This window comes from Chanodichthys erythropterus, chromosome 13, assembly GCF_024489055.1.
Source record: "Chanodichthys erythropterus isolate Z2021 chromosome 13, ASM2448905v1, whole genome shotgun sequence".
NCBI lineage: Eukaryota > Metazoa > Chordata > Actinopteri > Cypriniformes > Xenocyprididae > Chanodichthys > Chanodichthys erythropterus.
In genome coordinates, this window is record NC_090233.1 from 27,725,271 (window position 1) to 27,736,179 (window position 10,909).

The following is a 10,909-nucleotide window of genomic DNA, read 5'->3' on the forward strand; positions in this document are numbered from 1 at the left end:
AGAATAACTCAAGAAAATATTTTTTCTCATCATGTTTTGCCACAGATGAAATTTAATTCTGCATGTTTAGGAATTACATGTTTAACGACTGTATGTTTGTCAAGTTTTTTTTTTTCTTTTCATTTCTGTTTTTCAGAGACAGCTAACATGAGAGTGCCAGTGCCAGGAGCAGTGACACATTAATGACCCAGAAATAACTGTTCAAACGCCTCCCTCAAAGGTTAAACAAGAGCTGGTGTGGAACAATGCCTCGTTAAATTAAAATGGTACTTCTCTAACAGCAAGGTCGTGTCTGCCCTATCAGTGAATTCAAGGCAATTATGTGAGCATGTTGATCTGGAGTAGGGGGACATAGGATGTGTTAAAGATGCTAATGGCTGATATTTAATAACAACAAACATGTACTTGACCCCAAATCTCGACTTTACTCATTTATTGTAATTTGTAACGATATTTGTATGTATGGTGTCTGCAGCAACGCTTTGCTTTTTTCTAAAGCTGTGAGTGTGCGTGTTAAATGTGTTGACCGACAGATTTCAGGTGGGTGATTGCTTTGATCACAGTGAGAGCTGCAATGTCACAGTTGACAAAACACACTCAGAAAAAATGCAACTGAGCACGTCTCAAGATCAGAAAAAAATATGTTTTTGATGTTGCCCCAAAAGGCTGATTTTGAAGTGTCTATAGCACTTTTAGACTTTCCACTTTCCTTATGAATGTTTGTGTATTATAATAGTTTTCTTCAGTTGTGTTAATTTTATGTAGGCTATAAAGTGAATATAGAAAGTCATCATACCCTGTGAAAATCTTTTTTCACACTACACCCTGGAACATAAAATAAATTAAGTCTTTTTGTACACATTATAACCCTCCTCATCAAAGTAAAAGTAACATTTTAAAACATTTTGGAGGATTATTTACATCCTAACACCACTTTTAACTAAAAACATAAAACTTTGATAACACTTTATTTTAGGGTCTTTTACCGAGTTGCTTATTAGCATGCATATTACTAGAATATTGGCTATTTATAAGTAATCATTAAGCACATATTAATGCCTTATTCTGCTCAACCTTATTCTACATTCTTAATTCTACCCAATATCTAAACATAACAACTACCTTACTAACTATTAATAAGCAGTAAATGTCATGAAGAGTTTATTTCCCTATACTAAAGTGTTACCAAAACTTTTTTATGTGTTTTGGCCTTAGACTGTAAAAAAAGATGGACACATTCACTCTTTTCCATTGTAGTAGCTGAAGCCACCAGTGTGCCAATCTGGCGCTGACATGTTGAGTCTCGAGTCTGCACAGCAGTGAGCACAAAGTGGAGCCACGATATCAATATCCTGCCCAAACTCAGAACAACTCATTATGTTGGTGTGAAATAAACAGTTCTGGAAATGTAGAAATTAATGTTAAAGCTCCAATCTCCTCGCAAACATCCAGAAAAAAGTCAGTTGGCGCCTCAGTGACTACTACACTCAGAGAAGCTGTCAATCTCAGCTGTCCCTGTTTTTATAGCATCAAATAACTAAAACCAAACTTTTTTTAAAGAACAAACATCTGAACTAACACCAGCATGATAAAAACTGCCTAAAATGACATAAATTGTCATTGGAAAAAAAAAAATTTGAAGTGTAATTTGATTGTTTAGTTTGTCACATGTCCCATTGCATTTCATGGAGAGGGCGGGGTTTATGACCTATACTGCTTCCAGCCATTTGGGGGTGATCGAGACGCTTTTGGCTTCATTTTTCAGGACTTCTTCAGGCATACTTGGATTTGACCGTCCATTTACATGACAACAGCGTTTTGGTGGTCTGAAAATGCAAACTTTTGTAAACAGATTTCAAAGTGCAAGTTTTTGGAAACAATCATTTGTGTGTAAACAACAAAAACACAAATCTGTGAAAACGGTGACATCATGTGCATGCATATCACGTGTTCAGTCTGTAGGTGCGTGTGTTTCTTTACAAAATGACATCGCCATCTCCTGGCCTGGCAGCAGAATACATTGATTTATGTCATTTTCTTGGATTTGTGTGAATGGGGTTCAATTTGACAATGTTGTCATCTGTACGTGAAAATGCAAAGGAAAACTTTTCCTTTTTTAGTACATCATTGTAATGTAAACATACCCTTAGAGCAGGGTTCCTCAAATCCAGCCCTGGAGGGCCACTGTCCTGCAGAGTTTAGCTCAAACCATGATCAAACGCACTTTGTGCATTCCAAACGGGATGTATCGCCTTGAAAACAATCATGGCCGCTATTTTGAAGGGTCATTCCAAACCAAAGTGCTCAAAAGTGGCCACTTCAATGAAGGTTTTCGAAGGGTGCAACTTATGGACACTTCGGGCCCCCATGATCCTTTGCACAGGGAAGTTGTTTGACATCACAGAATGGGTACCGTGGGCTCGGAGTTCGATTTTACCTATAAATGTATGTATTTTTCTATACTACTGTAATATTTATCCGAGTTAGATTTGGTACATTAGTTTGGTCAAAATTACTTTGTACTAAACAAAAATACTTTACAGCTCCCTTTATCAGTCCATTCAAATGTTTCAAATACATAGACACAATGTACATTATATTTAACGTAAAAGACCGGCAGTAGCTTATAATGTTACTACAGTAAATTAATGCGTATTAATACAAAGAGTAAACCATGGGAAAAAAGACGAAGGCATCTCCTTGATTGTCTCGTTAAGATGACGCTGAAGTCCGTTCCAAAAAAAAAGAGTTTTTTGACCCCTTCACCCTTCATTCCTTCGAAGCTCTCACTCCGGAGGGTAAACCCTTTGAAGGGATTAGGGCATAGGGATGAGCCCTTCCGTATGGAACGCAGGGCTTGATTAACATGTTTAGATGTGTTTGATTAAACTCTGCAGGGCAGTGGCCCTCCAGGACCGGATTTGAGGAACCCTGCCTTAGAGTATACCATTATAAACTTGCTCAGGTGCAACCGATCTACTTCCAGATCAAACACCAGGCTAATTGCCCCACCTGACATCAATTGTAGTGGTTTGATTTCTTCAGAATAAAACAACTTTGAAGACTTTATGACTGACTGGTCTGTCTGCGCATGTGACAAATATCTCAAAAGCTTTACACAAAGCTGGGCTGTATGGCAGGGTGGCAAGAAAGAAACTTTCTTGAAAAAGTGTCACACTCAATCTTGTTTGCACTATGCAAAAAAAAGTGGACTCTGATGCCATCTGACAAAAGGTGCAATGAGCCCAGGGTATACTTCATTTTTTACACGTACACTAGTGTACACAAACAGTCGAACACACAGCCCTGCAAAGTATATTTCATTTGACTTGTACGCATACACACGAGGTCGACACGTGCAGTTTTGAGCAATCTTGAGAAGAAGTAAATCTCTCTCATTTACTTCCTCTCGAGTTGATATAAACCTGTATAAATTTCTTTGTTTTGCTCTACATAAAGGAAGATATTTGGAAGAATGTTTGTAACGAAGCAGATCTTGTCCCATTGACTACAGTAGGAAAAAAAAATACTATGGTAGTCATTGGGGGGTGAGATCTGCTTGGTTACAAACATTCTTCCGAATGTTTTCCTTTGTGTACAGCAGAACAAAGAAATTTACACAGGTTTGGAACAACTTAAGGGGGAGTAAATGATGACAGAATTTTCATTTTGGAGTCTGGATTTGAAATACAATGTAGATTTCAAGTGAATCTGTTTACCTTCACTGAAACATTACAATGGCTATAGTTTGGGTTTGTGTGTGTGTGTCAGCATGTGTGTGTATACAAGCACTACAAAACCTATTACAAAATATATCAAAATCACATGACTGGGAAGGAGAGACACAGAACTTGGCACAGCTGGCAAAGCATTATAAGAGACAGCTGTGGCCACTTGCAGTGAATCCATGAGGACGTCTAGACAAGTGTGAGGAAGGAAAAGACTAACAAACTGTCATTTTCTACTGTTTTTAGAATGCTTTCATTATTGTGTTTTGTTTGCATATGCCATCGACCCTTCTCCTCCAGCACTTGGGAAGAAAATAAGCACTACAGCAACACTACATCATTTTTCCAATCCAGTACTCTTTCACTCTCTTACCCTCTTTACAGTATCTCAACTTATCTCGGCACCCAAGAGAGAGTTCCTTGAAGCAGAAACATCAGAAAATGTAGCCAGAATATGTGACATTAATTTTCCTGAAAGGCTTTTAACAGCTCCTCATGCAGACATGCTTGAATGCTACTGTTTCAGGTTATGGATTTCAGCCTGCAATCTCTGTCCGACACATTCTTCTCTGAACCTCAATCTCTATTTCTGTCTATTTTTTTAATCTCAAAGAGTTGTCAGTGCGTTGTCAGTTTAAGTGCATTTGGGAATGCAACGTGTGCCAGTTATGCTTTATTTTCAGTCACATCATTTCTACATTTTTTTGGATAGATGATTACAGAATTTCACTAGATTTGGAATGAGACGTGTTTTGTATTTTCACAGAAATAATTTTTTTTTCTTTTGCAGTTTTCCATCAAAACAAAAGCTCGTGGTTTAAACTCTTGCAAGTAAAGAAAAGAAGACACATATTGTAATTTTACTATAAAAATATTGAATATGCTTATAATATTGATTTTTTTTATTTTACAGTGCAGTTGTATTACAATAGTAATATATTATTGTCTTATATGCATGCATTGCCAGGGTTTTATGAGCTATTTTTATTTATTTATTTTACATATAAACACTTTAATGCAGGGAATGCAATCAAGATTAGTTCATTTAATCAAATCCAAATGTGCTTTTCACCATTATTCAATCTACAACCTGAATTCAATTACCAGTTGAGAGATTGCATTAGAACATTCATGCCATTTGTCAAAACACATTCCTTGTCACTGATGAAGTTAAAGCACCTCAGTCAGCATAAAAAAAGTCATCAGATACAATGTGTCTTTCATTAATTCTGAGTAGTAATGAGAAGCAAAAACATGAACAGTAGCAAAAGATTCTCTCTTTAAGAATCAGCAGAAGGTTAAGTCTCTCTCTCTTTCTAATTAATAGCACTTACAGTAATCCTCTAATGGAGAACCGCCATGTCTCTCCCTTATCTAAAGAGTTTTAGAGATAATCTAATAATGGGAGATTTGTAGCTCTTTTCAAGTCCTCCCTCAGGAAGCCCTTGTCATAAGTGCTGAAGTGCCATCTCTCATTTTTGCTCGTTGCATGGCATTGTCATGGGAAGGCTTACCATTTAATTCTTCTTCTCTCAAAAACCTCAGTCATGAACTTTGTGAACCTTATGCATGAACAAATGTCCCTATTAACTGATATAGAGTGAATACAAAGTAGGAAACTTTTTTGTCATTGAGATGAAACGTGATTTTGAAATGAATGGCAGAATCTGTCTCGCTATTATAGATAGCCATTGGGGGCATATTACTTTCTCAGGGGTGTTGTGTTTCTCTAGGGAATCTGAGCAATTTTTCCTCTCAATGAAAATTTGTGTCCTCTAAATGAAGAAATGATTGGTTTTTAAAGCATTTTATAAGGTATATGCCTATAATTCCATTTCTCTCATTGTTGGTTCTTCTGGACTTACCTCATTTTTTTAGCGCTGAATAGGCGCAATTCATGGTCTGTTTATTTGTTGATTTAAATCAGAAAGTTTAGACAAAGACAATGGCAATCAAGTTCATGTTAAAGGTTGGCACTGCAATCATTTGTATCCCAAGCCCTACAAAAAGGAATAAAGGATGCTTGTAAATATTAGGGAAGCATGTGAACATACAGTACACTCTAAAAAATGCTGGGTTGTTTCAACTCAAATTTGGGTCAAATATGGACAAACCCAACCGTTGGGTTAAAAAATGCAATTAAAAATTTAACCCAGTGGTTGGGTTTGTCCATTTTTGACCCAAACTTGGGTTGAAACAACCCAGCATTTTTTAGAGTGTACCTTTGTACTGAAAAAGCCAGCAAAATGCAGGTGTCGACATTCTGAAATCATGCCACACAAGTAAATTTTGTTTCTTAATTTTTATTTCTTAACACAATCAAACACATTCAATAGACAAAATTTTATTTATTAGTTAGTTTTATTTAATATAGGCTACTAAGGCAATATTTACAGTCACATATAGTCTACCATCTATATTTAAACAACAGAGATGAGCAGTATTTTTTCTTGTTATTGCATAAAGCCATATACAAATCTTCATTGGTGGAGGAAAAAAAAAACAAGTCCCTCATTCCATACTTTTTTTTTTGCTGTTTTGAGTATATAAATATGCAAATGAGCAGTGTTCAGTGAGCTGTATAGACTCAGATTTGTACACACAAACTGTCACACAAGGGAGGACATCTGTTAAACAATACAAAAATAATTATGCCCAGAAAATATTCAAATATGACATCATGCGGTTTCATAGATTTGACATTCCATGTACAAAACACCATTCCAGTGTGCTCAAACACTGATTATATAGCACAAAATTTACAGTTTAATAACATCACCATACAACAGATATGCTTTCATTATCTGGGTTCTGCCCAGATTAAATGTTCACATTCACTGAAACATCTTGAAACAAATGTATTTATAACATTGACCTTGCCAGAATGTTTCAAAGGCAAATTTCTACAGCATATACTTATTCTAGAGGTCCCAAAGCCAACTGTCAATAGAAGTTATATCAAAACAATACACACAGCAGTTTTAGAATGACTTATTACGGGTACAAGGATGTTAATTGACGCAAATATATCTGTAGTGTATTTTTTACATTATTTCTCCCATTTACTTATGAGTTATAGACTTGTCGTTTAAATTAGCAATCCTATTAGAGTAACCTGCTGTTGGTATATCAAGATCTCAATAACGCTCCAGCACACTCTTACTTTAAACTTTTTATTACTAACTAAATCCTTAAAGTGAAAATGAACGCAAAATTGATTATTTTGATTTTTGTGGAATATTTCAGTGTTTTTAATGAATGATGTATCTGTGCATTAAAGTGTCCTCGTAATCTGTTTTTATTATTATTATTATTATTATTTTTTTTTTTTTTACAGTTATAATTATGTTTTTTTTTTTGTGCCTTTATTCAGAGAGGACAGTAGAGAGCAGACAGGAAAGCATTGGGTGGAGAGAGGGGGGGATTGGCAAAGGACCTCAAGACGGGAATCGAAGTCGGGTCGCCGTGAACGCATTTGCGCCATATGTCGGCACACTAACCACTAGGCTATCGGTGCCGACGTCCTCGTAATCTTTAATCAATATAACTTCCCCTCGCAAAAACATCTCTTCACAATAGGAAAGAAAGGAGGATCACAACTTCCATTTCATGCCAATTTTAGGTCTATCAGTGCCACTTGATTAATGAAAGTAAGCTCCAAAGAGCTGAAACAGGAACATTTCCCAATCAGTACAGAAGAAACAGAACTGGTTTCACACTCTCAAGATTGTGCAGATTTGTGCTCTTAAAGATGCTGTGCTACACTGTGTGCAGACAGTGGGCACAAGCCCTTTTCCCCAAACACACAAACAGGGGTGCAGCAGCACAGTAGGGGACAAAAGGTTTTGTGTGCAGTTGCTTTCCCCTGAATGTGTTGGCTGAAGGCACGATGGGAAAGGACTTGTTGACGATACAACTTAAATGTTCATTTAAACAACCATGATGATTTGTTCTCATCTAAAATGATTGATTTTCTAAACCTGATATCATGTTTTCATGTGTAAAAATTAATATTGTTAAACTCTTTGATTTTTGCATGGGATTGCTGACATGATGTCTCCCCAGTGGCGCAACGCGATGAGAAACAGGCATAGTGATAGTGGGTCCGAGTACTTTGGGAACTTTATTGGGGCATTAATGTTTAGAGAGTCGGACTTGTAACCAGAAGGTCAGGGGTTCGAGTCTCAGTACCGGCAGGAAATGTAGGTGGGGGATTGAATAAACAGTGCTCTCTTCCACTCTCATTACCCACAACTGAGGTGCGCTTGAGCCTAACCAGTAATTGCTCACCGGGCACCTCTGCAAAATTGGCTGTGTTCATGGTGCATGTGTGTTCAATACTCACTACTGTGTGTGTGCGCTTGGATGGGTGAAATCCAGAGCACAATTCCCAGTATGGGACACCATACTTGGCCCCATGTCATGTCAATAATCACTAATTTTCCTTAAAAAAAATCTAAAACACGTCTTTATTAAACTAAAAATGGATGGAAAACACATCTTTGGTGGGAATATTAACTAACCACTACTTTGGGTGTCTTCTTCGTCATATTTATTTTCATATAAAAGCAACAGAATTTAGATTACATCCAATTTATTAGCAAAATGCATGATTGTGAATCATGCAATATCCACCTTTGATCAAGTAGATCCACTTCAAGAAGTGAGAAATGCAGCCGTCTACTCTTGTCTAAATTTCAGGTGTAGTGAGGCGCATCTCAATCGAGACTATTGTCACTTACAATTTGAAAATGCAGAAACATATCCACCTTTTTCCTGATAAACACCACCATGACATATTCTAATTTCCACTCTGCTGTTGTCCTATTCCAGTCTTCATATGAACCCATGTTAATACTGGGTAAAACAAGCAACCGAATTAAATAAATAAAATAAGCTCATAGCTGCCACAATAGCAGCAATAAACAAAGAATTCCTGAAATTAATTGATTTGTGCATCAACAAACCTGAAAAGAATATTCGTTTCTGGCACCATATGAATTGCATGTCAGTGACTGATGAGAGAAATTGAGCATGGCAGCACTTATGTAAGCAAGGTATATGAGTGCTCGTATAATGTGGATAATAAGCCCTCTGAACTTCACCGCAATTCTGAGCTGTATATGTTATCAGCATAACTTCGGGCCACTTCATGTCATCTATACCCACTCATTAAACTGTCGAGGCACTGTAAAGTGTCAGCACTATGGAGCCGTATGCTTTTTTTAGTCATTTGAATATGTTTAATGATACATTTTCTTCTAGGAAAATATGCTAATTTGACCAGAAACACTGGAGAAGTTTTCTGTACAAGTTTTCAGAAAAAGGATGATAGAACTGAAGGTTCTTGATGCTGCGGTGGATGATATACATAGTGTGGGAATCGTGTGTAGCATCGCATACTTATCAACTCCTTTGATGCTGTTTCCAGGTTCTAAAGAAGAATAAACTGAATGTCAGTGTACAACATTGTGCGACTGCCAGTGCTGGAGACATTTAAACACTCTGAAATATAAAGAGATAAAATTAGATGTTTTCTCCCTATAATTTTCCTATCTGCTGTGTTCTGTGCAGTATGTCAAAATAATGTTGTTTATAGGCTACGTTGTTCTATAGAATCTCTCTTGTTGAGATGAATATGTTTCAGTGGTAACATTAGTAGTGTCAATATCCAACAAATATACTGTCAAATATGTCCCCAAAAATAGGACTTTAAAGACACGATTATGCTGTCACGACACACTGACATGACAAGTAGGCTGACACCCCAAAATGCTTTTCACTTTTACAAAATGAATGTTGCTCATCATAATGATCATCAACCAGTAACACATTTCAACAAGTTCCTGCTTCTCTCTCTAACTCTTGTTCTCTGTCTGATGCACATTATGCAACAAGCAGTGGTGATATAATGATACAGTAATTGTTTCTTTTTGTAATTATTATAATTAAGCATTAGATACCATAGCATTCGTTATGTGTATGATTTGCTCTCAGAGACAAAATACACAGCATTTTTAGTCAAATAATAATAAAACAAATCCAGCCTAACCTCAATTAATGACTATTTCCTGAATAGATTGTTGTTTACACGTCATTGCGAAGCAAAGTAAGATGCAAAATTGCAGCCAAGAGGATATATTACCTAACTGAAATTTTTCACGGCATAAAAAAAAATGTTTACAGAAGACTTTGTAGCAGCAATACATTGTGTGCCTCAAGTATATCACATTGTACTCAACTGCAGGTTTACATTATAAACAAAATTTCCTTTTGGAGTGAGGTCTTTTTTTTTTCTACACATACAAAATAACCAGCGTAGATTCTCATCCGCCAAAAAAGAAACTGAAATATGTATAAATGTCAGATGCAATAGCCAGTGACAGTTTGGACACTTGCCTTTCCCTCAGGGATGTTTCTTGACTCATTCCACATAAGATTGTTCAAGTTCTCATGGTTTCTGACCGCTAATGCCATCTTTTTAAGGCACTGCTCTTGTTCAGCAGCTCATTTACATTGAGGTTTTGAGTCTGAAAAGATCCTCCGGCACTGACCCCATGTCAGGACACAAACTTTTGAGTGTTTTTGAAAATAACTGGCAAAATGCCCTTACTGTTACAGTGGACTATTTTATACTAATACAGATTCATAGTTATGATGCTCCTCATTTAGTCACAGACCTACTACATTCACCCTGTAAATACGCCAGCAAGAAACCTGCAAGTTTTGCAGCTGACATTCATTCAATGTTGGTTAATGATTGAACAGGCAGTTTTAAAAAAGGTAGTCATTTTTCAACTCAAAGAGGAGAAATTGAACAGGCCATTTTAACAAAATGCAGTAATCTAACCATCCAGGTAGAGATGCAATAGAAATCCCTCTCAAATATGCCTTGTTCAGGTACTTCAGTCAGTTTGAGATGTGGCTTAGAATCAAGACCTTTTCCACAGGAATATCCGTATTAGTTACGGCCTTGACATTTGGTGTAATTTTATCTGAACCTCAGGGTGTATTCCTCAGGTTAAACAGGGTGACAGAGCAAACATCCAGGAATGACACTGGGCATAATTTGGCATCCAGTAAGATGTCATTTCATTTCACATCTTATCAAGTCAAAGCTAGGTCAACAAAATGGCCTTCTTTGTGCTTATCACACACAGTGTCTGAATTTTAAACCCTCC